Source organism: Panthera tigris, chromosome B1, assembly GCF_018350195.1.
Source record: "Panthera tigris isolate Pti1 chromosome B1, P.tigris_Pti1_mat1.1, whole genome shotgun sequence".
NCBI lineage: Eukaryota > Metazoa > Chordata > Mammalia > Carnivora > Felidae > Panthera > Panthera tigris.
In genome coordinates, this window is record NC_056663.1 from 133,658,379 (window position 1) to 133,685,021 (window position 26,643).

The 26,643-nt window shown below is 35.2% G+C and overlaps 1 protein-coding gene and 1 pseudogene across 8 annotated transcripts in view; one reads left to right on the forward strand and one right to left on the reverse strand.

Moving 5' to 3' along the window:
* MAPK10 (mitogen-activated protein kinase 10) overlaps positions 1 to 26,643 on the forward strand; it is a 568,389-nt gene that overhangs the window by 336,104 nt on the left and 205,642 nt on the right. The window contains exon 1 of one of the 8 annotated variants that reach the window (XR_006216887.1): positions 2,686 to 2,742. The exons of the other annotated variants lie outside the window; for them this stretch is intronic. The gene's annotated coding sequence lies outside the window, so the exon portion shown is untranslated. Of the gene's footprint in view, positions 1 to 2,685; positions 2,743 to 26,643 lie in introns of those variants that run through there. 8 annotated transcript variants of the gene reach the window in all.
* Positions 2,867 to 3,380, reverse strand: LOC102958873 (annotated as a pseudogene).

Here is a 26,643-nt window from a genome sequence, read left to right on the forward strand (position 1 = left end):
GTATTCCTATAATTATGCTTCTACATAAAATCCCAGATTTAGCAAATACAAATACAGGATACCCTGTAAAGTGTGAATTTCAAATAAAGAACAAATAACTATTCAGTATAAGTATGTCCCAAATATTGCTTGTGTTTTGTCTGGTAACTTTACTTCTACACATTTGATAACAAGCTCTTTAGGGGCAATAATAATGTATGCATCATAAATATCTATATCATAATCATAAAACATGCTATAGAAATCATTTTTATTTTTATTTTTATTTTTTATTTATTTATTTATTTTTTAAATTTATTTTTGGGACAGAGAGAGACAGAGCATGAACGGGGGAGGGGCAGAGAGAGAGGGAGCCACAGAATCGGAAACAGGCTCCAGGCTCCGAGCCATCAGCCCAGAGCCTGACGCGGGGCTCGAACTCACGGACCGCGAGATCGTGACCTGGCTGAAGTCGGACGCTTAACCGACTGCGCCACCCAGGCGCCCCTAGAAATCATTTTTAAACCAGGATAATTCATTAGACTATTAAAAATATACCTCCTTGCATTTTGACTTTCTTATTAGCATCTTGGGTGAAGATTCTAAACCTTATCAATTCATATTTTTCTGATGAAATTTTAAATGGAACTAAAATTTTAATATTCCCTCAGTGTACCTTTTCTAGTTATCCCAGTTGTAGATTTTTAGACAACTTTTCCCAGGCTGTTAAATTGCCATTCTTATCTGAGCAGATAAAAAAGGTGATTAATAAAACAGAAAGTAGATTAAGTATTTAAAAGTACAGAGACTTTATAATTGAAAATGAAGCAATAAGTGATAAAAATGTTGACCAGATGTTATTCAATATTTTGGGATTAAAATGAAGTAGTAATATTTTGCTGAAATTTAATTTGCATAAAGATAAAGGTGAATAAATCAAGGGTGGTTTTAAAGAAATAACTTATAAATTAGTGCTATAGTAAGGAAATTAGCAAGATGAACTTGTGTAAGTACAATTTTCTTAGAACAGGGCTAACATTAATTTTCATATATTTGAGTATTAGGCAAGTGAGTGATATAATCAATAATTTCAGTAGTCCTCATGGTTCCTCATTTACATGCAAACAGAATATTCAAAAATATATTTATGAGATTAAATTAGTAGCGATAGTTTATTTTCTTAAAAAATTTTTTTTTTAATTTATTTTGAGAGAGAGAGAGAGAGAGAGAGAGAGAGCGAGCATAAGTGGGGTAGGGACAAAGAGAGAGGGGAGAAAGAGAATCCCAAGCAGGCTCTGCATTGTCAGCACACAGCCTGATGTGGGGCTCAAACTCACGAACTGTGAGATCATGACCTGAGCCAAAACCAAGAGTCAGAAGCTTAGCCAACTGAGCCACCCAGGTGACGCGTAATAGTGTATTTTAAAAATTAGTAGCAAACAGTAGGTTATGTGGATATATATAGGGACCTTGCATTCTCTTTGAACATTTCTTTGGAAAATAATATGCCAAATCTCTATGTGTAATGTGCTATTTTCTTAAAGTGGTACAATTTAAATTATCATATGAATTCATGTACTGACAATTCACATGCTTAATCTCCCATTTAAAAATGAAATTAATAACCCTCAAAAAGAAACAGAATACTCAATGGGAACTACATTTATAATCAATTAAACTGTATGAATTTAATTTTTTAATAATCACTTAAAGATCAAAACTAGGAAATATTTTTTTCCAAACCATGAATGATGATTTTCAGTTCTGACAAGTCAAAATTATTCTATTAACATGCCATTTTAATTTTAATATGGAAAGTATTTTATGAATGTGATTTTTCATAAAATAAAATCTGAAATAGCTGCAATAAGATTTCCTATATATTCTATATTTTTAAATTATGCACACAATTAAAAGCTAGTTGTTTTTCTGCATTTTTAGTGGACCATTAAAAAGGTCAATAATTTCCTTCATAACAATTTATCCTACTATAAAATGAATAGTTTTTATACTTAGAGATAGATGCTGGAGAAAAGGAGAGCCTCGATTTTTATGGTTTTTTAAAGTTATCTCTATGTAATCAAAGCTTGATAAACATTGACTATGTAATATTAATAGGATTTCTTTTTTCAGGTGTTGGCATAATGTAGATTCATCTTGATGCCCCCTCCCCCCATATTATTGCCATATGGTCTTTCCATTTTCTTTCTAAATTTTTATTTTGATTCCAGGTAGTTAACATACAGTGTAATATTAGTTTCAGGTGTACAATTTAGTGATTCAATACTTACATATAACACCCAGTGCTCATCACAATAAATGTCCTCCTTAATCCATCACCTATTTAACCTATCCCCCCACCCATCTCCCCTCTGGTAACCATCAGTTTGTTCTCTGTTGTTAAGAGTGTGTTTCTTGGTTTGCTTCTCTCTTTTGCCCTCCTATGATTGTTTGTTTTGTTTTTATTTTAATTCTTTTTCAGAAAACTTTTTGCAACTTGTTTTATTCACAATGCCAACTTTTAAAAGGTTATTAAACTAAAGTTAACTAAAAATAAGCTAGGCAGAAATTGCTTTAGAGAGATTTCTAAGATTTAGAAATATTTAGAGATGGAAATCCCAAAATGCCATCTCTCTTATAGAGAACCTACACGTCAGTTATTCAGAGCAAAGAAAAAAGAAACTTTTGATCATACCAGAAGAAACTCAGCCATAAGTTTGGAATCTGTACTCAAACTCCACATGCAAGGAGAACAACATTCTGGTAAAACAACTGATTTGCTGCTGTATTTGTCTACTGTTTGTCTAATGTTAACAGACATTTAAGAGAGCAGTGCAACTAGTATTTGGAACAATCCTTACAGTGGTACAGTGTCAGGCATAACGTTTCACTTCTCTTCACACCACTGGTTCTCTTGTGTACCTGGGCTTCTTATTCTTCAGTAAAGTCATTTTTGATATTAGAGGTCTTGGGAATCTTCTCAGGAGTTTTCCTCTTAATCATATTGGCAACAGTCTTGCATGTAATGTCAAGCAAACCTTTGCTGTGTAAGCAGTTCACAGCCAGAATAAGTTCAAAAAGTATTCCTTGGTCAACTTTTAGGAATTCCTGGTCCCAAACAGGGATATCATCTCTTCACTTTTTGTTGTCATCCTCAGGAGGAGGATGACACTCTTTGTTGTCATCCTCAGGAGGAGGGGGGTTATCCATGTGGTGGGTGCACCACTGAATGGCCTTTTAAAATATTGCTGCATTAACATTTGGTAGAGGAACTGGGTCATCCTTCCCTTCATCATTCCCAAATCTTCCAATATGGTCTTGATAGCCACAGACTGCTTGGCAGTTTCAACATCAACTTCAAATATCTCTCCATCAGAACTCTACAATTTAATTGAAGGCATGGTGCTTGGTCTCAAAGAGACTGTGGGCCAGGGGCTGATAAGAGCAGAGCAGCCTCAGATACAAGAAGAGAAAGGCAGAGAATAAGGCCACTACCTGTTTTGTTTCTTAAATTCCACATATGAGTGAAATAATATGGTATTTGTCTTTCTCTGACTTACTCATTATACTCTGGCTCCATCCATGTCATTGCAAATGGCAAAATTTCATTCTTTTTTATGGCTAAGTAATATTCCATTGTGTAATAGATATACACACATCTTCTCTATCCATTCATCAATCAGTAGACACTTGGGTTGTTTCCATAATTTGGCTATTGTAGATAATGCTGCTCCAAACACAGGGTGCATGTATCCCTTTGAATTAGTTTTTTTATATTCTTTGGGTAAATAGTAGTGCAGTTGCTGGATAGATAGTTCTATTTTTAACTTTGTGAGGAATGTCCATACTGTTGTCTCTCAGTTTACATTCCCACTAACAGTGCAAGAGGGTTCCCCTTTCTCCACATCCCCATCACCACCTGTTGTTTCTTATGTTGTTGATATTACCCATTTTGACAGGTTTGAGGTGATATCTCACTGTAGTTATGGTTTGCATTTTCCTGATGATAAGTGATGTAGAGCATCTTATCATGTGTCTGTTGGCTGTCTGTATGTCTTCTTTTGAAAAATGTCTACTCATGTCTTCTGTGCATTTTTAGCTGGATTATTTGGTATTTGGGTGTTGGGTTTTATAAATTCTTTATATAGTTTGTAAACTAACCCTTTATTGGATATATCATTTGCAAATGTCTTTTCCCATTTTGTAGATTCCTTTTTAGTTTTGTTGATTATTTCTTTTGCTGCGCATAGGGTTATTTTGATGTAGTCTCTATAGTTTATTTTTGATTTTGTTTCCCTTGCATCACATGATATATCTAGGAAAAGTTGCTATGGCTGATGTCAAGATACCTGTGTTCTTCTCCAGGATTTTTATGGTTTCAGTCCCACATTTAGGTTTTTAATCTATTTTTAATTTATTTTTGTGTATGGTGTAAGAAAGTGGTTCAGTTTGCATGTAGCTGACCAGTTTTCTCAACACCATTTCTTGACAAGACTGTCCCCCCCCGCACCCCACTGGATACTCTGTCCTGCTTTGTCAATGATTAATTGACCATATAATTGTGTGTTCATTTCTGGATTTTCTATGCTGTTCTGTTGATCAGTGTGTATATTTTTGTGACAGTATGACACTGTTTTGATCACGACAGCTTAGTAATATAACTTAAATCCAGAATAGTGATGCCTCCAGATTTGCTTTTCTTTCTCATGACTGCTTTGTCTCTTTGGGGTCTTTTGTGGTTCCACGCAAATTTTAGGATTGTTTTTTTCTAGCTCTGTGAAAAATGCTGTTGTAGGGATTTTTGAGAGGGCTGCGTTAAATCTGTAGATTGCTATGGGAAGCGTAGACATTTTAACAATATTTTTTCTTCCAATCCATAATGGAATGTCTTTACATTTCTTTGTGGTCGTCTTTAATTTCTTTCATCCATGTTATATAGTTTTCAGAGTACAGGTCTTTCACCTCTTCAGTTAGGTTTATTCCTAGGTATCTTATTTTTTTTTGGTGCAATTGTAAATGGGTTGATTCATTAATTTCTCATTCTGCTGCTTCATTATTGATGTATAGACATGCAACAGATTTGTGCCCATTGATTTTGTATTCTGCAACTTCACTGAATTAGCATATCATTTCTAGCAGTTTTTGGTCGAGTCTTTAGGGTTTTTTATATATAGTATCATGTCATCTACAAATAGTGAAAATTTTACTTCTTCCTTGCTGAATTGAATGCCTTTTTCTTTTTGTTGTCTGATTGCTGTGGCTAGGACTTTCAGTACCATGTTGAATAAAAGTGGTGAGAGTGGACATCTCTGTCTTATTCCTGACCATAAAGAAAAAGGTCTCGGTTTTTCCCTATTTAGGATGATATTAGCTGTGGGTTTTTCATATATGACCTGTGTTAGGTTGAGGTATATTCCCTCTAACTCTACTTTTTTGAGGGTTCTTATTTATCATGAATGGACAATGTGCTTTGCCAAATGCTTTTTCTGCATCTATTGAAAGGATTATATAATTTTTATCCTGTCTTTTATTAATGTGATTTATCAGGTTGATTGATTTGCAAATATTGAACCACCTTTACAATTCAGGAATAAATCCCACTTGATTGGGTGAATGATTTTTTAAATGTATTGTTGGATTCAGTTTGTTAATATTTTATTGAGAATTTTGCATCCATGTTCATCAGGGATATTAATCTGTAGTTCTCTTTTTTAGTGGTGTCTTCATCTGGTTTTGGTATCAGAGTAATGCTATCCTCATAGAATGAATTTGGAAGTTTTCCTTCATTTTCTATTTTTTGGAATTTGAGAGGAGTACGTATTAACTCTTATTTAACTATTTGGTAGGATCAGCCTGTGAAGCCCTCTGGACTTGGATTTTTGCTTGTTTGTTGTTCTTTGATTACTGATTCAGTTTCTTTGCTGGTTATTGAACTGTACAAGTTTTCTATTTCTTCCTGTTTCAGTTTTGGTAATTTATATGCTCCTAAGAATTTATCCATTTCTTCTAATGCCAATTTATTGACGTATATAGTTTTTTATAATATTCTGTTATGATTGCTGTATTTCTGTGGTGTTGGTTGGTATTTCTCCTCTCTCATTTGTAATTTTATTTACTTGGGTCATTTCTCTTTTCTTTCTCCTCTAGTGAGAGGTTTATCAATTTTATAGATTTTTTTCAAAGAACAAGTTCCTGGTTTCATTGATTTGTTTTATTTTTTGTTTGTTTGTTTGTTTTGTTTTTAGTTTTACATCATTTATTCCTTCTCGAATCTTTATTTTTTCCTTCCTTGTGCTGACTTTAGACTTCATTTGCTGTTCTTTTTCTAGCTCCTTTAAGTGTAAGTTTAGGTTGTTTATTTGAGATTTTTCTTGCTTCTTGAGGTAAGCCTGTATTGCTATATACTTTCCTCATAGGACCACTTTTGCTTGCATACCAAAGATTTTTTACTGTTGTATTTTCTTTTTCCTTTGTTTCCATGTGCTTTTTTAAAAAATTTCTTCTTTGATTTTTTTAGTTGACCCATTCATTGTTAAGTAGCATGCTGTTTAGCCTCCATGTATTTGTGCTTTTTCCAGATTTTTTCTTGTGGTTGACTTCTAGTTTCAAAGTGTTGTGATCATAAAAGATGCATGGTATGACTTCAGTCTTTTTGTATTTGTTGAGGCCTCTTTTGTGGCCTAATATGTGATCTATTTTGGAGACTGTTCGCTGTACACTTGAAAAGAATGTGTACTCTGCTTTTTAAGATAGAATGTTCCTAATATATCTGTTAAGCCCGTCTGGTCTAGTGTTATCATTCAAAGCCATTGTTTCCTTGTTTACCTTCTGTTTAGATGGTCTATTGATATAAGTGGGATGGTTAAGTTCCCTACTATTGTTGTGTTATTATCCATTAGTTCCTTTATGTTTGTTATTAAGTGTTTTATATATTTGAGTGTTTCATGTTGGGTGCATAAATATTTATAATTGTTATGTCTTCTTATTTTATTGTCCCCTTTGTTATTATAGTGTCCTTCTTTGTCTCTTGTCAGTCTTTGTTTTAAAGTCTGTTTTGTTCAATAGAAGTATTATGACTCCAGCTTTATTTTGACATTCACTTGCATGGGAAATGTTTCTCTATCCCCTCACTTTCAATCTGCAGGTGTCTTTAAGTCTAAAATGAGTCTCTTATTGGCAAATATTGATGGGTTGTTTTTTTTTAATTCATTCTGGTACTCTATGTCTTTTGATTGGAGTGTTTAGTCCATTTACATTCAAAGTAATTATTGATAAATGTGTATTTATTGCCATTTTATTACCGGTTTGTGTTTTTTTTTTTTTTTTCTGGAGATTTTCTCTACTCCTTTCTTGTCTTTCTCTCATATTTTGCTGATTTTCTTTAGTGATATATTTGGATTTCTTTCTCTTTATTCTTTGCATGTTTATTAGTGGTTTTTGATATATGGTTATCTTCTGCATATAGCAATCTATGTTAAGTTGATTGTCATTTAAGTTTGAACCCATTTTTTTCTCCTCTCCTCCCCACATTTTAGGTATATATAATTATTTTTTATATCATTTTTTTGGTGTGAGTTCCTTGACTTATTTTTACAGAAATAATAATTTTTACTGTTTTTATGTTAACTGCCTTTATATTGCCACTTTTGGTCTCTCCTTACCACTCAGAGTCCCTTTTACTGTTTCTTGCAGGGCTGGTTTAGTGTCATGATCTCCTTTATCTGGGAACCTCTATCTCTCCTTCTATTCTAAATGATAGCCTTGCTGGATAGAGTATTCTTGGCTGCAGATTTTTTCCATTCAGCATTTTGAATATATGCCACTCCCTCTGGCTTGCCAAGTTTCTGTTGAAAAATCTCCAGCTAGCCTTATGCATGTTCCCTCATAAGTTAAGGACATCTTTTGTCTTGCTACTTTACTTTTAAGATTTTTTTTCTTTGTCACTATATTTGCAAATTTAATTACAATATGTCTTGGTGTGAGCCTGCTTTTGTTGATTTTGATGAGAGTGCCTCTTGGATCTGGATGTCTTTTTCCTTCCTCAGATTAGGGAGGTTTTTCAGCTATTATTTTTTCAAATAAATATTCTGCCTTCTTTTGTCTGACACTTCTTCTTCTGGGACTCTTATAATATGAATGTTATTATGTTTGATGGAGTTTCTTAAGTTTATTTTCATTTCTTCTTTCCTTCTTTGGTTGAGCTTCACTTTTTTCCATTACTTTATCCTTTAGGTCATTAATTTGTTCCTCTGATTCTTCCAGCCTTGTGTTCATTGCATCAACGTGTTTCTAATCTTGTTTATTGTACTTTCATCTCTCATTCTTTTTTAAATTTAAATTTCAGTTAGTTAACATACAGTGCACTATTGGTTTCAGGAGTAGAATTCAGTGATCATCACTTACATACAACACCCAGTGCTCATCACAAGTGCCCTCCTTAATACCCATCACCCATCTGGCCCATCTCCCACCTCCCTCCCTCCATCAACCCTCAGTTTGTTTTCTATTATTAAGAGTCTTTTGTGGTTGGATTTATTCTTTGTTAACTCTTTTATCTCTGAGGTAAGTGTCTCACTGATGTCTTCTATTCATTTCTCAAGTCCAGTGAATATCCTTATGATTGTTGCTTTAAATTCTCCATCAAGCATGTTACTTATATCTTATATCTGTTTCACCTAGATCTCTGGCCATGGCCTTATCTTTCTCTTTCATTTGGGTTAAATTCCTATATCTTCACATTTGTCTAAGATTCTGCTTTGTTCTCTGTGTTAGAAAGCTAATTATATCTCCTGCTCCTAAAAGTAATGGCCTTATGAAGAAGAGGTTATGTAGTGCCCATAGCATGGCACTTCAGGAAGTGTCTCTGGCGTGTGCTGCGTGCACCCTACTATTGTGTTTTGGCTGCTCTATTCTCTAGGCCAGTTGTCTGCAGAGACTCTTCTTGCCTGCCGTGAGCAGTGTCTGGTCCCTGGCCTGAATTTGGTGGGTTTTAATTAGATGTGCTCTGGTCTGCTTGTGAAATAAGACCTGTCACCACCTCCATCAAAACTGAGGCTCTGCAAAACTCTCCTGTCAGGAGACATGGTGTGGGCAGGGGTTTGTGCTGTCTTTTGGGGGAGGGGTCTATCCACTGGGACTGAGGCAAGTGTGACTAAGAGGGGCAGTTCCATCAGAGCATAGGGTGGTAGGACCTAGTGTATGCAAGTTAGGCAGCCAGTGTCCCACTGTGCTCTTCCCACAAGTGGTTCTGTATTTATGCTGAGGGATTTTATATATATATATATTTTTTTACATTTTTTATTTATTTTTGGGACAGAGAGAGACAGAGCATGAACGGGGGAGGGGCAGAGAGAGAGGGAGACACAGAATCGGAAGCAGGCTCCAGGCTCTGAGCCATCAACCCAGAGCCCGACGCGGGGCTCGAACTCACGGACCGCGAGATCGTGACCTGGCTGAAGTCGGACGCTTAACCGACTGCGCCACCCAGGCGCCCCGAGGGATTTTATATTTTGTTTGTTTGTTTTCCCTGTATAATAATGCCATTCTTTGAGAATCTCTGAATAATTTTAGTTTGGCTGTACATAATCCCCAAGGCTGGTCTAAATGTCTTTTGGGACAGATTCTACCTTGTAACTGATTTTGCTGACAGATGAGAAAATATTCTAGAGACCTGAGAATAGTAGTATTATTTATATGTCTTTTTTCAAATAATTGTAATATTCAAAGTATATATTTACATTTTTTGCCACTCCCAGGAGAACAAATATGTGGGGGTAACTATGAGAATGCCCCCTTTTCATTTCTGGTTCATTAGGGGTTTTATGTTTTCATTACTCAGAAGACAAACTGTGACATTCACAATACATTATTATTAGATATAAAAATTTTTTTTAAAAAAAATCAAGGAAAACAATTCACCAAAGCCATTGAAAACATGCTTCCAAGTGAAGCCAGGTAAATTGGATTTACAATGCTTTGGGAATGTATATTTCTCATGTGCAAAACTTAATAATTTGAAATGATATTGGTAAATATTTAGGGACAGCCATATCAGACTCTTAAGAAATTCATTCTCACTATGGAAATGGTCTTCAGTCATACTTGTAACAGAGAACACAGAATTCTTCAGCATATTGTCCTAACATAGAATAGAAAATTAAGTTCCAAGCACATCTGTCATTTCATATTTTCTGAAACTATCTTTGAAACTCTTGAGGAGAAGTTAGTGATGGCTTCCTCCTAGATTCTTACATAGTTGGGTAGCTCATTCAGAAACTGATTGAAATAATACACAATTCACAGTGTTGATTTAAAATCTTAGAGGAAAATATATTTAAGGTTTGATGTTCTTTACTATACTAGCTTGTGTCCTATAAAAGAATTTCAAAATAATCTTAAAACTCTGGATAATGTACTGTAATTATGACTATTAAACAATGATCTTTTAACCTGTCACTAATAATATGCTGTTTTTCTTCTATTTTTTTAAACTAATTACATTTCTTTCATTATATTTGCATAAAATAATTCAAAAATGCACTATGATCTTGAAACATAACTGTCCACTAAAAGTCTGGTAAAGTGGAAAGTGGAAAGAAAATAAGTATTGGATATTTAGACACCCAGGTGATAAAACAGAAGCTTGTTTCTTATTTATCATGTGAATTCCTCACACTGTTAGATTCCATTTTTTATAAAGTCATGCCTGCCAAGCTCACCTCAATGAGAATCACGTATATGAGCACATGCTGAGAGCTAGATTTTTAACTTTTAAAAAATGAAATTCCATATTTAATTAGCTTGATACATGTACCATTTGCATTACCCTGTATGCTGTCATAATTAAAAGGCTTCTCTTGATGTACTCTCAGAGAAATCTATTGATAGAAGCTTCTGTTTCCACTTTCTCTTTTGAAATGCATATGCATATGTGTTAAGATATCTTATCACTATCTATACTTATAACTATATATTTATTGGGTTATATATCCAGGGATACATTTACAGAGAATATATAGGAGAGAAACCTAACAATAAATCTTGTATCAGTGGGCACCAAGAATACAGTGTCATCTGGAAATGTTTCCTATGAAATGTGACCAGGTAAATAATATGTGTTAATATATATTTTTAAAGTTTATTTTTTAGAGAGATAGAGCACAAGAAGGGGAGGGACAAAGAGAGAGGGGGAGAGGGAGAGAGACAGACAGACAGAGAGATAGAGAATGGATCCAAGCAGTCTCTGCGCTGTCAGCGCAGAACCTGATGTGGGGCTCGAACCCACAAACTGCGAGATCATAACCTGAGCTGAAATCAAGAGTCAGACATTTAACTGACCGAGCCACCCAGGCGCTCCTATGTGTTAATATTTTATTAGTAATTATTAAGTGTAAGAATTTTAAAATAGGAATAAATGATATATTAACTCTCCTTTTACTTCCTGATAAAATATGACAACTGTGTCAGGGTTCCAAAGACCACTGCCAAATTTTGAGATTCATAGGAGAACTCACAGGACTCAGAATATAGTTCCACATACAGCTAGGATTTACTAAAGTGAAAGGATGCGGGGTGCCTGAGTGGCTCAGTTAGTTAAATGTCTGACTTTGGCTCAGGACATGATTTCATGGTTCATGAGTTCAAGGCTCTCATTGGGCTCTGTGCTGACAGCTCAGAGCCTGGAGCCTGCTTCAGATTCTGTCAGTCTGTCTGTCTGTCTGTCTCTGCCCCTCCCCTGCTTGCACTCTGTCTCTCTCAAAAATAAACATTAAAAAAATATTTAAGGTGAAAGGATGCAAAGTACAATTAGCAAAAGGAAAAAAAAAAAACATACAGGGTGACGTCTGAAGGAAACCATGCTCAAGCTTCCAAGAGTTCTCTCCCAGTAGAGTATCACAGGACATGTGTAATTTCTCCAGCAACAAATTGTGACAATATGGCTACCAGGGAAGCTCAGTTGGGACTCAGGGCCTAAGATGTTTATTGGGGGCTAGTCATGTTGTCCCCTTTGTCAGGCACATACCAAAATTTGAGAGTCTCATAAGGTGAGCAGGTGTTCAGCATAAACCACATTGCTTGCACATACAGTTTTGACATTACAATCAATTCTGGCAATGGCAGAAGCATCCCTCCAATCCAAGTTTCCAGACTTTAGTCAGTGGCTGTAATTTCAAGCAGGCCTTTTGAAGGATAGCAGTCTCAGGCCTGCTATTAACTTTTTTACTACACAGAAACCAAATATATTAAACTATTTAGATTCTTGTTTGGGTATTAAAACTTTTTTCCCCCTAGGGTATTAATGTGCTTTAGTAGTTGAATTTATACACTAATTGGGAGACGTTAACTTCAAAGTTTCTTTAGGCCAACCAAACATCTGGTGTCTATAAATTTTAGATTACTGTGAAGTAAATGAGGATTGATTTTCATTGCAATAGAGAAATTGTATTTAAGATGTTATTCCGATAAATGGTGAATCTCATTCATTTTTGGTAATTTTTATTTAACTTCTATTTCAAAGGTAAGGTTCTCTTACATTATACCTCAAACTTGGAAGAAAACACAAACTGAGGTATATATAGTCCTATGCAGTGACTATGTTCTCTTAAATTTCGGAGATAGGGGCGCCTGGGTGGCTCAGTTGGTTAAGCGGCTGACTTCGGCTCAGGTCATGATTTCGCAGTCCGTGAGTTCAAGCCCGGCGTTGGGCTCTATGCTGACAGCTCAGAGCCTGGAGCCTGTTTCAGATTCTGTGTCTCCCTCTCTCTGACCCTCCCCGTTCATGCTCTGTCTCTCTCTGTCTCAAAAATAAATAAACGTTAAAAAAAATTTTTAAAAATTTCGGAGATAAAGAAAGGGAAGAAATACATATGTTCATGATTTAAATTAATAGGGCTGATTTTGGGTTATTGATATTTGATTTTCAACTACTCTGTCTTCTTCAAATCATTCTTTATATTTACCCAGACTGATCATTTTAATGTTTTTAATGTTTATTTATTTATTTATTTTTTGAGAGAGACAGAGTGCAGTTGGAGGAGTGTCAGAGAGAGAGGGAGACACAGGATCCAAAGCAAGCTCCAGGCTCTGAGCTGTCAGCACATAGCCTGACATGGGGCTCAAACTCAAGAACCACAATATCATGACTTGAGCCAAAGTCGGAGGCTTAAGCGATTGAGTGACCCAGGCATTCCCAGACTGATCATTTTCATGTACAAGTCTGATAATATGATGCTTATTCTGAACCCCTTCATCCATAATGCTTGCTCTGACTTTCAGTCACTCACATTTCTCTATGTTCCCTCCAACACTGTGTTTTTGCCAATGTTAGTCCTTCTGTCTGACATTCTCTACACTTCTTTTTTTATCTATCTACTTCTACTTATTCTTCAGCTTTCAGCCCATATATCACTTCCTTAATATTTTTAACTGACCAGGATTGATCCTATTATAATAGATGGGCCAGCATAGAATCATATACTTTCTTTCTCTGGAAGTTGTCACAGTTGAAAATTGACATTTCTTGAAATGATGTTGATTAATCTTTGTTCTTACCATTAGACTGAAAACCCCACTATATCCTCAATGTGTAGCAGAATTTCAGGCCTGTTGTATATCAATAAATGTTTATTACATGAAAACTTTGGGCTGTTTTCATTTGTTCATACCCTTGGGTCATCAGAATCGAGGTAGAGATCTAACTCTCTTACATATGGAATTTTGGATATATATAAGGCAACTAAGCTATAGCTAAAACAAGACCTAAAAAAAAAAACTGTGGCATATTTAAGTCATTAATGTGGAGGAGTGTTATGCTCACTTTGCAGAGGAAGAATGGACCCCTACTCAAAATTTATTTCAGATGTTGAGACTATGATGTCATTCTGCACCAAGCGTGTATGAAAAGACTTATTACTCACATAGTGAGGCTTTCTGGGGAGAGCAGGGCATGTTCCTAAGCAGGTCCACACAAAAGACCACCCAATGAGACTATATGTTACACAGGATTTCAGTCTTTCTCCTAAGCACTCTGAAGAAAGGGCCAATTCCTGGGTGAAACATACATCCCGAGCCTAGCATCAGTGGTGGTATATGTTGGAATCAAGACACAAGTTTTAATCTGAGATACACAGATAGGTCTTGGCCAAGACACATGATCCAGGGCCACTTTAAGGAAGGCCCCAATCCCATACTCTAGTCCCTAGATGCCAAATAGTGAAATGTCCTACCTAGATCAGTTAAATCCTAACAGAAGCTCAGTAGAACTCAGCAAATGTAGCACAAAGTAGCATAGCTCAAAGCACAAGCTAGGCAGCAGCTCAAAGTGCATGCTCTTCAGCAGGCAGAAGAGTCCATTAGCAAGCCAAAGCAAGAGTAGAAAGACCCCCAGCAATGGCAATTATCATCTAGACATGCATGCTTTGCCAATTGTTATGGTCACCTTGCAGAGGAGAGATGGGTCTCCCACCCAAAATTTGCTTTAGATTTTGAGAATAATGATACTATACATGCACCAAGACTGTGAAAAGTCTAATTACTCATATAATGAGACTTTCTGGGGGGAGAGCAGACATGTTCCTAAGCAGGGTCAAAAATGGGTTTGAGAAAACAGGGAAAGGAGACTGGGTTGGGATTTTACTCTGATTAGGGGTGGGGCTGAGATGAGGGTTTCTGTGTGCAGTGCTTAGGACTTGACTGGTTTGAACTTCCTGATGTCACCAAAAAAGGGAGCATCTGAGCTTTCTTAACAACTTGCTCAGACAGAAGTGGGGGAGGTGATGGGAAAAGAGGAGAGCTGGAAAGTTGTCAGCTGTCAAACATCAAGAATGAAATTAGACTCTATATAACATGAGGGTAGTAAAGATCTGCATGTACATTTCTGAGTAGCCTATTTTGCTGTTTGAAGTATGTCTGTTGATAGGAAATGTTGGGTATATTATTTTTATGTAAATAATCCTATTATATGTGTTAAAAACCATGCCCAAGATAACCTTTCCTGCTCTCTTATTCTCAAATTATATAATATGATATAAAGGTTTACTATAATACTGATTTACTAAGTCAATTATTGGCATTGCATGCTTTAATTACTATTCTATGAGTCTAGTTCAGCATCATGAATTCCATCTGAATTTTATTGTGTTGTCATACAGAATTCATGTAGGAAGTTAGTCAACTAGAATGGGCAGGGGTGGGGTTCCTGGATGGCTCAGTTGGTTAAGCATTCTACTCTTTATTTTGGCTCAGATTGTGATCTTCTGGTTTGTGAGATCGAGCCCTGTGTTGGGCTCTGTGCTAGGCATGGAGTCTGCTTAAGAGTCTCTCTCTTCCTCTCCCTCTGCTCTCTCCCACTTGTGTGCATGCATGTGTGTGCACACACTCTTTCCCTAAAAAAAAAAAAAAAAATTAAAAAAATATATAAAAGAAAAAAATAATGAGCATGAGCAAATAAACTTCTTATTTGGACAGTCATTACAATTTATGACTTCTCTGTGGCCACAATATGTAAATATTTATTTAAAAGATCAAATGTAAAGCTCAACCAGTAGGCCGATTTAATAAGAGTTCTCATAAGAGTGGCCTCTTTTTCAGTTATGTGGGTTGAGGTTGGTCAGTTCTGGCCTTGCAGTTTTAAGTTGTGCTTTGGCATCATTCTCCTAGAAGTTGCCTAATGGCATGAATCTTTCACTATACAACACTTAATTTATTTTTAAAATGGTCTGATATGAATAGAATGTAAATTAAATGTGGTAAAGCATTCTTTTTTTGTTTCGCTCATTGCTATACCCTCACAATGTCTGAACAATGTAATACTAGCTACTGAATAAATACTTGTAATTGGGTTCTTTGACAAGTACTTTTTGCCTCTTTGATATTAAAAATAGCTAATTATAATTTTGTTAAGTTATAAGCCTAATTTCAATTTCAGAATTTTGGTGTTCCTCAGAGTACCATGTTGTTTGTTTAAATTTAAATATATTAAGACAAGTAATTAGAAACAGCAATCCACTGGAAACTTTAGAAGGAATAACACATAAAGCGATTTGTTAAGCTTATGCAAGTACACAAATTAATTATGTTTATTTGGTACATTTGATTTTAATTATATAGAAATCTCATATGAGCCCAATAGCAGGTTGTGTATTATAGTTAGTTTTCAAGGGAACTGGATATGTAAGATTCTTATTTCAGATTCTCTTTCTTTTTCAGGGAACTACATCATCTTCTTATAGTTTCTCTTAGTTTCCTTTTTTTTAAAAAAATGTTACTGAAAATACTGTGAGTGAATAAGAATAAGAAGTATGGATTCAGATTGCCAGGGTTGGACTTTGGGCAAGTTACTCACCCTTCTGTAACTCAATTTCCTTATCTATAAAATGTGGTTAACAGGAGTAGTATCCATCTCATAAGATTATTGTGAAGATTAAATGAGATAATGCATGTAAAGCATTTAGCATAGTTCTGGGCACATAAGTGTTCAAAAAATTTTAATGTTTATTAAATTTTTGTGATGACTTAAATGTATCATTGTAGTAACATGTGGCTCAATTTTCACTTCCATAGCCTCATTTTGAAACACAACTTATTCCTTCATATAATTTATAGTCTCTTAATTTTCTAATTTAAATTCCCAAGAAAAACCAGATCAACTAGGTTAGCGTAGTCTAATCAGTTGTGAAGGGGTTAAGTGTGGCTCAAAAGATACAAAGCATGGCTTAGACGGTAGGGGCTGTGGGCCTATGGACCAACATCTCTAATTTAGTAACACATATGCACTTATACATACATACAAATACCCATGGGTGTGTACTGCTCATTTTCAGATGAGATTGGGTGTGTTCAGGGTGGTATGGCTGTAGAACTGTGGTTTTCAAATAATTGCCTATATCTATAGTCAAATAACATGAAATATCAATTAAGCTATTTCATTAATGGAAATTATCTTATGATTAGTCAATGATGTGAAATTTATTTATACACTTGGTTTGCTTAAAAAGTGTGTTTGCTTATGTGTTTTTCCCCACATTTGGGAATACTTAATCCATTTGATTTTTAAAGTATTTCAAAGTTGAAATAATATTTATGCTAGTAGAGGTTATTTGAAATTTAGTTGGAACTATATTTTATTTTCCAAAGCAAATTTGTTGACATACAGATTTTAACAAACAGAAAGCAAAATTGAAAAGTGATTAAATGTGGTTTAAAATAAAGAGGCTGGGAATATGTTAGATATGCTTTGGCAACTCAGGCTAATGTTGTCTTTGACTATTGGTTCTGTGATAAAATGCATTTCTAGGGCAATTTTACTTTTTTGCACTTTGCAGCTGAAAATTTCCATATATTTGTAACTTAGTCTAATAGCTCTTAGCAAGGAGGACTATCTATATTGAATTTAAAATCTTCTCAGGGGAGGTAAAGAATATTCTCTCCTATACTTTTCTAGGTTTATCCACCTAAATAACATAATATTGATTTTAATTATCTAGTCCAGATATCTACATGTGAAAAAATACCTAGAAGTTTTCTTTAACTCAGAATGTTATGAAGAGGATGACAGAATTCATTGAAAACATCAAGCCAATTTCCCTAATGAGATCAATACATAATTGAATAATGAGGGAGTAATGGGTTCCAGTATTAATTTCCAGTTTTTCCCCATTAAGGAACTAGTGCTAATCTTTAGCAATTTACTGGGGGAAAGTTTCGGTATTGGTTCTAAGTGGACCTTCTCCAGGTACTATGTGGTTTTTGTTTAATCTCTACTCTGCAAAGATCTATTTTTTGCCTTTGTTAGGTTAAGCAGAAAGGGATTCTGTAAAAGGGTTCACAGATCTTTCTGGATGGCTGGAAGACCAGTCCAGAACCAAGGGTTAAGGCATAGGTAAGAGCCTAAAAAATGGAATGATTCTGCACTCTGATGCTTCTAGACACCTGCTACCGCTGCCTACTCCCATTATTCATTGCTACCAAGCAGTTCTCTGGCTGACCTAGCACTATGTATTACTTCAATATCTCCCTAGCTTCCCTGGTCTGTGACTAGTTTCTTAGACTTTCCTTGCCCTCAGTGCTTGATATTTTTGAGGCACACTGGTCAAGTTCTGTTGTTGTTGTTGTTGTTGTTGTTGTTGTTGTTGTTATTGTTTTCAGAAGTCTTTTGATTTGGGTTTGTCCACTGCTTCTTTTATGGTTAGACAGGGTTCGCAGGTTTTTTTTTTTTTTGGAGGATACCACAAAGTTAAGTGCCATTCTCATCATATCATATAAAGGGTTCATGAATTCAACATGACTTATCATTGATAATTTAGCTTTGATCACCTCTTTGAGGTAGTATTGGCCAGGTTTCTCCATTCTAATATCACTTTTCCCCCCTTCTATACTCTGGATATAAATCACTAAGGAAGTTCACCCTGGGGAATCAGGAGGTGAGATAGTAAGGTAGAAATTAAGTTTCTCCTCCTGGAGGGGGTGGATATCAACATAAGTTATTTGGAACACTTCTGTAGAGAGACTTGTCTCTTCTCCCCCATTAATTTATTTACTTAATAATTAATTTATGTCAATTATGGACTCATGTGTATTTATTTTGTATTTTGGAATATAATTCAATACTACATTTTTTATATTGTTGCTTAAATGGTTCCACATTTGGCCATTGGTGACTCTTTCAGATTGGCTCTGTGCCCCTTTGGCATGCCTTCACAGTATTTTCAGTTATGATGTCTCTTCAACTTCTCAGGTATCTAAGATATTGCACCTGTTGGTGCACTGCATTTCAGGTCATCGCTTGTCAAAGTTACAGCAGTTGTTCCACTAGTGCATACTAGGCCTTATTCCTTGTGATGGGATCATCCTTACCAGACAGGTTATCCAGATCCAAATTCCATCTTAAAGTGGGCTTCCCAGTACTATTCCTGGTATCAACTTTTCTAGGATGGATTTCCCGGGCAACATATTCTGAGCTAGAGTGATGCTTTGGAGAGTGTTTTTAGAAAAACACCTGTAAGGAGGTAGGAACAGCAGCATGGGCAGAAGGTGAAGCCAAAGTACAATGCATTTCCCATGGGGAGCTGTGAAGTTGGGAGTGACCCTACAGAGATGCCTTCAATTAAGACAAAGTGTGTTAGGGGCTTGGGGGCTGGTACCCCACATTCACTGGGAAAGGGGGATAACTTTGGGTAGAGAAGCTCCCTTTAGCAGTGGGCCATTCCTGGGAAGAGACTCCGCTGTGTGTGGTCAGCAGACAAAACTCCCAGCAGCTGGAGAAATGAGCGGCTCAGTCCTGAAGGGGGAATCCAGCATTGTGACACAGAAGCCACTGTAAATGAGAAATGTGCCTGTTTTATTATCTATAAATATGTTTGGTCACTATAATTTCTATACTGTCTTGTTTACTGTAAAAGATATACTAGCAGAGTAGCCATCCAATATGGCTTTTTCCTCCTACATTTTGAACTGTTTCTGTCAAACCACTGACCTGTAAAAGGCAGTGACATGCTGAATGGCATTTTCTCAACACAATTTCTCAGGATTGAGAAATTCTTCATACTCTTCCTGTTTAGTTTGATCCTAACCTGTAAATGCTTTCTGGATCCGAACTGGATTTTTTACATTTCTGTACTTTTCCTTGGAGTTTAAATCCTGACTGTCAAAGCTGATTGACATTTCCCAATTCTTTTCTACTCAGCAGGCTCTGTCCCAGCTGGGATAGCTGAAGTCAGCCTTCAATTCAAGGAAAGGGAGAGCTTCCAAAACATGTTCATTGGAGAGGAGAGTGATACAAAAAATAAAAATGTTCATCTTTGGCAATATTCAATTTGTTCCTTCAAAATTTCCCTATGTTGTGAGATAATTAAGACACAACTGAGTCTACTGAACATATTTAAAGGTTATAGAGGGCCTAGAGATTAGGACAGAAATTAATAAACAGAGATGTTTGCCCTGATCCAAATGCTAAAATTCTAGATACAAATGCCATTACAAATATATTAGGCTGAGTATATCACTAGAAGAAACCAAAAACATTGTGTTTGTTGTTAAGAAATACTCATACAATTTGAACTAGCTTTTCCAACTTTAAATGCAAGTGGAGTTCTATATATATATGTGTGTGTGTGTGTATATATCTATATATATCTATATATATATATATATCCTTCTAAATACCAACCAGTTAATTATACAATAAATATATGTAAAGGGGGAAAACAAAATATTTCTTTTGCTTTTAAGGAAAACTCTTGACATCATTGCCCTTCTTTCCTACCTGTGGCCTGTCTACTTATCAAAACGTAAAGGTTCTGGGGTGCCTGGGTGGCTCAGTTGGCTAAGCGTCCAACTCTTGATTCTGGCTCAGGTCATGATCTCACAGTTCATGAATTTGAGCCCACAATAGGCTCTGTGCTGGCAGCATGGAGCCCGCTTGGGATTTTCTCTCTCCCTCTCCCTCTGCCCTTCCCCTGCTCTCATGCACTCACATTCTCTCCCCTCTCTCAAAATAAATAAATAAACATTTTTTAAAAATGTAAAGGCTCTGTTACCACTGTTGAAAAAAGATGGACATGATTCATGATTCTTAAATTCTTTTGAAATCATATTACTCCTGGCACCCCAGGAAATGTTCTTTTAAAATATCCATTGCACTGGGGTGCCTGGGTGGCTCAGTCAGTTGAGTGTCTGACTTAAACTCAGATCATGATCTTGTGGTTAGTGGGTTTGAGCCCCATGTCAAGCTCTGTGCTGATGGCCCCTGGAGCCTGCTACAGATTCTATGTTTCTCTCTCTCTCTGCCCCTTCCCCACTTGCACTTGTCTCTGTCTCTCTCAAAAATAAATAAACATTAAAAAAAGGTTTAAAAATATTATCTGTTGCACTAAGGCTAAAAGAATAAGAGAACATTTGATTTTATGTGAATTTATGGCCTGCTTTTTTCTGCTTGAAGCATTGGGTTGTGCTATGAGTTTGTATTGGCAATATCCCAAATACCCTCTTTTTATTTCTTCATTCTGTGAAGTTTTGACTAAATTAAAAACAAACAAAACTTTATGCTGCTAAATGAGATGAGTATCTGTTTGCATTTGTGTTTTCTGAAGTTTGTACTTTAGAGTTTAAAGAGTTGACTGTGCAAGATAGATGTATGCTAATTATATGTGCAGAAGGGGCTAGTCAGATAAATCTTTCCCCCATGGTGGAAAGAAACCATGAGGGAGGCCATGAGAAAGGCTCTAGGTAGCAGTAGAAAGAGGGGGAAGTGGAAGGGACAGAGAGATGTATAGACAGAAAGGAAGGGCAACAGACCTTGCATTTGGGTCTTTGGGTGGTGATAAATATGTCCCTACAAAAAGAGCTGGCTTGAAACCATGGAAAAAGCTGCTTCCATTTTCATCCTCTTTTTTACTTATCTCTACTTCAGAGTTTATGGTTAATTATTTTTAGAAATCATTTCCCTTTTGCCCTCTTCACTCCAATTTAGTTGCTAAGTGACTGGAAGATAGAGTGACCTCTGAATTTATTCTTCTCATTACGTTGTTAGATTTTTCCACATCACTTAAGGGAACAAGTTGTTTGTGTAAGTTCAGCACCTCTCCAGGATTCAAGTTGACATTTCACCTAATGAATAGCCTCTATTGGCCTGGTTATTGTGGGGATACATAATTAAAGCATTAATGCTACTTGTTTAGTGGAATTAAGATTTCATTTTGCCTTTTGACTTAATTGCCCAAAGGTTTCTTTCTTTTTTTTCTTGCTTAAGGCATATTATTATGTCCATCTATGTTAAAATAAATATATTTTAAAAAGTCAATCCTTAGAAAAATTTAAAAGTTACTTTAATGGTAAATTTTTAACTTTGAGGATTTAAAAATAAACCCGTGTATATGCAAATATTTTAATTTTATGGAAATTCCATAAAGGCACTGATTTTCACCTTCTATTTTTGAATTCTTCGGTATTGTACATGACTGTCCAGTATAGCTACCTGACATACAGTGGATACTAAATACATGGATATTTTTCATTTAGTCCAGGTGATGGGAATTTGAATTTTCTTCTTGAAATAAGGTTAATATTAAAAATGTTTTTACATATTATAGGGAATTCTGACCACACCCAAATGCTTTAGTGTGTATCACTATTGCTGTTTTTACTTTTTGGGACTTGTAGTCTTTATGTATTTATCATCTGTGATGTGAAATGTTATCTATCTATTTATCTATCTATCTATCTATCTATCTATCACATTGTATATATAAGAAACATACATTTGGTGCTTATTATGTAAAAGGCACTATATGCTTTACAAATATTATCTTATTAATGTAGAATCGGTGAGGAAAACAATGTCATCTTTCCTTTCTGGCTCCTATTTAGAGAAGATCATGTGTAATTCATATACAAACCTAGAAATTATTACAGATGTGTGGAGCATGAGGATGTTAGAGGCTGAGTATTGTGTGAGTAGAATTATAGGTGTGGTGGTGGTAGGTACATAGGGTTTCATGAAGTAACTGAAGAGCTGAGTTTTATACCTCTTGATATTTGAATAGCAAAATGTCTTGAGGAATGTTGAAGAAAAAAGATGTAACTAGGCAAAGGTAGTGGTTTATATACTTCACCTGGATAAAATGCTTTTTGTGATTGATACTGAGATCTAAACTGGTGGTGCCTGTTAAAACTGTTAGAACCAATTTAAGCAATAATTTTCCAAATGAAAAGGATGATGAAAAAATCCTTTTTCTCTGTGTTAATGTAATTCTGTACGGGATATTTTAGAAAATTAAGTGAAATACTTGTGTTTAGGTTTGGGCCCCAGATACATGAATTTTAGGTAGAATTAGAAAACAATTCCTGAGAGGCCATTTCTAATATATTTAAAATGTTTGCTGGTCAGTGTTTTTAGAAATTTAATCTGTGTTTACTACATAACATTTATCACATTTGAATTTGAGTCCTTATTGCCTCACTGATGATGTATGAATTAGGAAGATTTCCTAACCATTTATTATTAGGTCTTAAGTTTCTTATCTATGAAAAGAAGTTGCTTAGATATTTGTTATGTTTTCTTTCAGTTAAAAAAGAAACTGAAGAAAGCTTTATATCTGTTATTTTACTATACACTGTAGTAGTATTTTTAATTAAAAAGATGCAGTCTTCACTGTAAAACTGAAAAACATATAAAAGCACAAAAATTAAATATGTGCACATTTCTGTCTCTATAAGACTATACTCATATCTATTTTTTAAAAAAGATTGGGGTCATATTGTAACCCATTTTTGTTATATTTTTCCACTTGACAATGTATTGTGAACATTTATACATATTGTAATTTATAAATGGCTAAATGGAATTATGCTATATGCTTTTAACGTGCTTTTATTAATCTATTTTTATTGAACATTTAGTTTTTCAATTATTTTACTGTGAATATGCTATGGTGAACATTCTTATAGATTAATATTTGTACAGATACTTGATTATATCTTTGCCATAAGTACTTAGATATGGAATTATTTAAATTTAAAATGCACTTGTTGGGATGAGCACTGGGTGTTGTATGGAAACCAATTTGACAATAAATTACATTAAAAAAAATTTAAATGCATTTTAAAGCAATCAAATAACTTATTGTCAAGTTGCCCCCACAGTTTGTATCTATTTTAATTTGCAACATATAGCAATTCATTTAACGAATATTTATTTAGTGCTATTTTACATTGACATGAATAAAGTAGGATATTGAAATAGATGTCTGGGAGGAAGATAGCAGGTTAGGTCTGTTCTTCTGCATTGAATGTTAATCATCAAAACTTCAAGAATTTGAGAGGTAAAACAATATCTTATTTTTTATTTCTTTGCTGTTAAGCAGAAAACCTATTTTTTTTAAGTTACTTTGAGGGTGGTTTTGTATTGGGACTATTTTATTGCGCTCCCTTGCTTGGCTTCTGAGTCCCTACTTGATGAACGTGTTGGGGGGGGGTGACCTCTAATGTTTGTTACTTGTCCTCCAACTGGTTACAAATTATAGGATGTTTTTGCCATCAAAATTAGAATTTTTCTCATCAAAATTAGAGAACTTTACTTTCTATTATATGTTGGTAGTAAACTGATCTTTTGTTTAATGTTTGTTTATATGTTTTATTGTTCTCATCGTGTTGGTTCTGTTTTGTATTTTTTTCTTTCTTATGGTTCCATTGTGTGTTTTATTTTTTTTTTTAAGTTTATTTATTTTTGAGAAAGAGAGACAGAGACAGAGTACGAGTGGGGGGAGGGGCAAAGACAGAGGGAGACACAGAATCCGAAGCCTGTCTCCAGGCTCTGAGCTGTCAGTACAGAGCCTGACGTGCAGCTGGAACTCAGAAACCATGAGCTCATGACCTGAGCCGAATTAACTGAGCCATCCAGGAGCCCTCTATTTTGTGTTTTAAAGTGACATTCTAAGGTACCATTTTTCTTACCTTAATACTTATATACGCATTAGCCTTCCTTCAGTCCAATTGTTCTGTTATGGGGATTCTGACTCATCTCTAGTTGCTTTTAGGATTTTATTACTGTGTTGGCTGCTCTTCGTACTCTTTGTAGGCATGGATTTATTCTTATCTACCCTGCTAAGGACTTCAGTATGTTTTACAACTGTATAGGAGAATTAACTGTCATTATCACTTCAAATATTGCCCCTTGCACATTTGATTTGCTTTGTTCCTTCTGAAACTTGTTTTATTTATTTTGGACCTTGTTATTCTATTGCCTGTATCTCTAGATCTTTTATATTTTTCATCTCTTTATTAGTATGTGATAAATGCTTATGAATCTTTTTCTACTTCATTAACTCGATTATTTCTATTCAGCCTATTAACCTATTAGGCTTTTAATTTAAAAGCTACTTTTCCCACAATGTCTATTTAGTTCATTTTCAGATCTACCAATTTTTCTTCTTATAGTAGTGATAACTTATTTCTTATGGCATTTGTTCCTTTTTATTTTTTTAATTTACGTAGCTTTCTAAATTATTTATTTTTCTTTTCAAATTTTATTTAAGTTCTTGTTAGGTAACATACAGTGAAATATTGGTTTTGGAAGTAGAATTCAGTGATTCATCACTTACATACAACACCCAGGCTCTTCATAACAAGAGCCCTCCTTAATATCTATCACCCATCTAGCCCATCCCTCACCCACCTCCCTCTGTCAACCCTCAGTTCGTTCCTTGTTATTAAGAATCTCTTATGGTTTTTTTCCATTTCCCCATACCCCATATGTTTATCTGTTTTGTTTTGTTTATTAAATTCCACATATGAGTGGAATCATAGTATTTGTGTTTCTCAGTCTGATTTATCTCGCTTAGCATAATACATTTTAGTTCCAGCCACATTGTTGCAAATGGCAAAATTTCATTCTTTTTGGTGTCAGAGTAATATTACATTGTGTGTGTGTGTGTGTGTGTGTGTGTGTATACACACGCATACCACATCTTCTTTATCCTTTCATCAGTCAATGGACATTAGGGTTCTCTCCATAGTTTGGCTATTGTTGATAATGCTGCTATAAACACTGGGTTGCATATACCCATTCCAATCTGTATTTTTGTATCCTTTGGGTAAATACCTAGTAGTGCAATTGCTGGGTCATAGGGTAGTTTTATTTTTAATTTCTTGAGGAACATCCATATTCCAGAGTGGTTGCACCAGTTGGCATTCCCACCAAAAGTACAAAAGGTTCCCCATTTTCTGTGTCTTCACCAACACCTGTTGTTTCTTGTGTTGTTAACTTTAGCCATTCTGACAGATGTGAGGTGGTATCCTATCATGGTTTTGATTTGTATTTCCCTGATGATAAGTGATGTTGAGCATCTTTCATGTGTCTGTTAACCATCTGGATGTTTTCTTTGGAAAAGTGACTATTCATATCTTCTGCCCATTTCTTAACTGGATTATTTGTTTTTTGGGTGTTGAGTTTGATAAGTTCTTTATAGATTTTGGATACTAACCCTTTATTAGATATGTCATTTGCAAATATCTTCTCCCATTCCATAGTTTGCCTTTAGTTTTGTTGATTGTTTCCTTCACTGTGCAGGTTTTTATCTTGAGGAAGCCCCATTAGTTCATTTTTGCTTTTGTTTCCCTTGTTTCTGGTGATGTGTCTTGTAAGAATTTCCTGTGACCAAGGTTAAAGAGATTGCTGCCTCTATTCTCTAGGATTTTGACAAAACCATTTAGGTATCACATTTAGGTCTTTCATCCATTTTGTATTTATTTTTGTGTATGGTATAAGACAGTCCAGTTTAATTCTTTCATATGCTGCTGTCCAGTTTTCCCAACACCATTTGTTGAAGAGACCATCTTTTTTCCACTGGATATTCTTTCCTGTTTTGTCGAAGATTAGTTGACCATATAGTTGTGGGTACATTTCTGGGTTTTCTATTATGTTCCATTGACCTATATGTCTGTTTTTGGGTGAGCACCAAACTCTCTTGAAGTCTACAGCTTTGTAATATAGCTGGAAATCTGGAATCGTGATGCTTCCAGTTTTGCTTTTCTTTTTCAGGATTGCTTTGGCTATTTGGGGTCTTTTGTGGTTTCATACACATTTTTTTAGGATTGTTTGTTCTAGCTCTGTGAAAATGCTGGTGGTATTTTGATGGGGATTGCATTAAATGTGTATTCCTTTGGATAGTT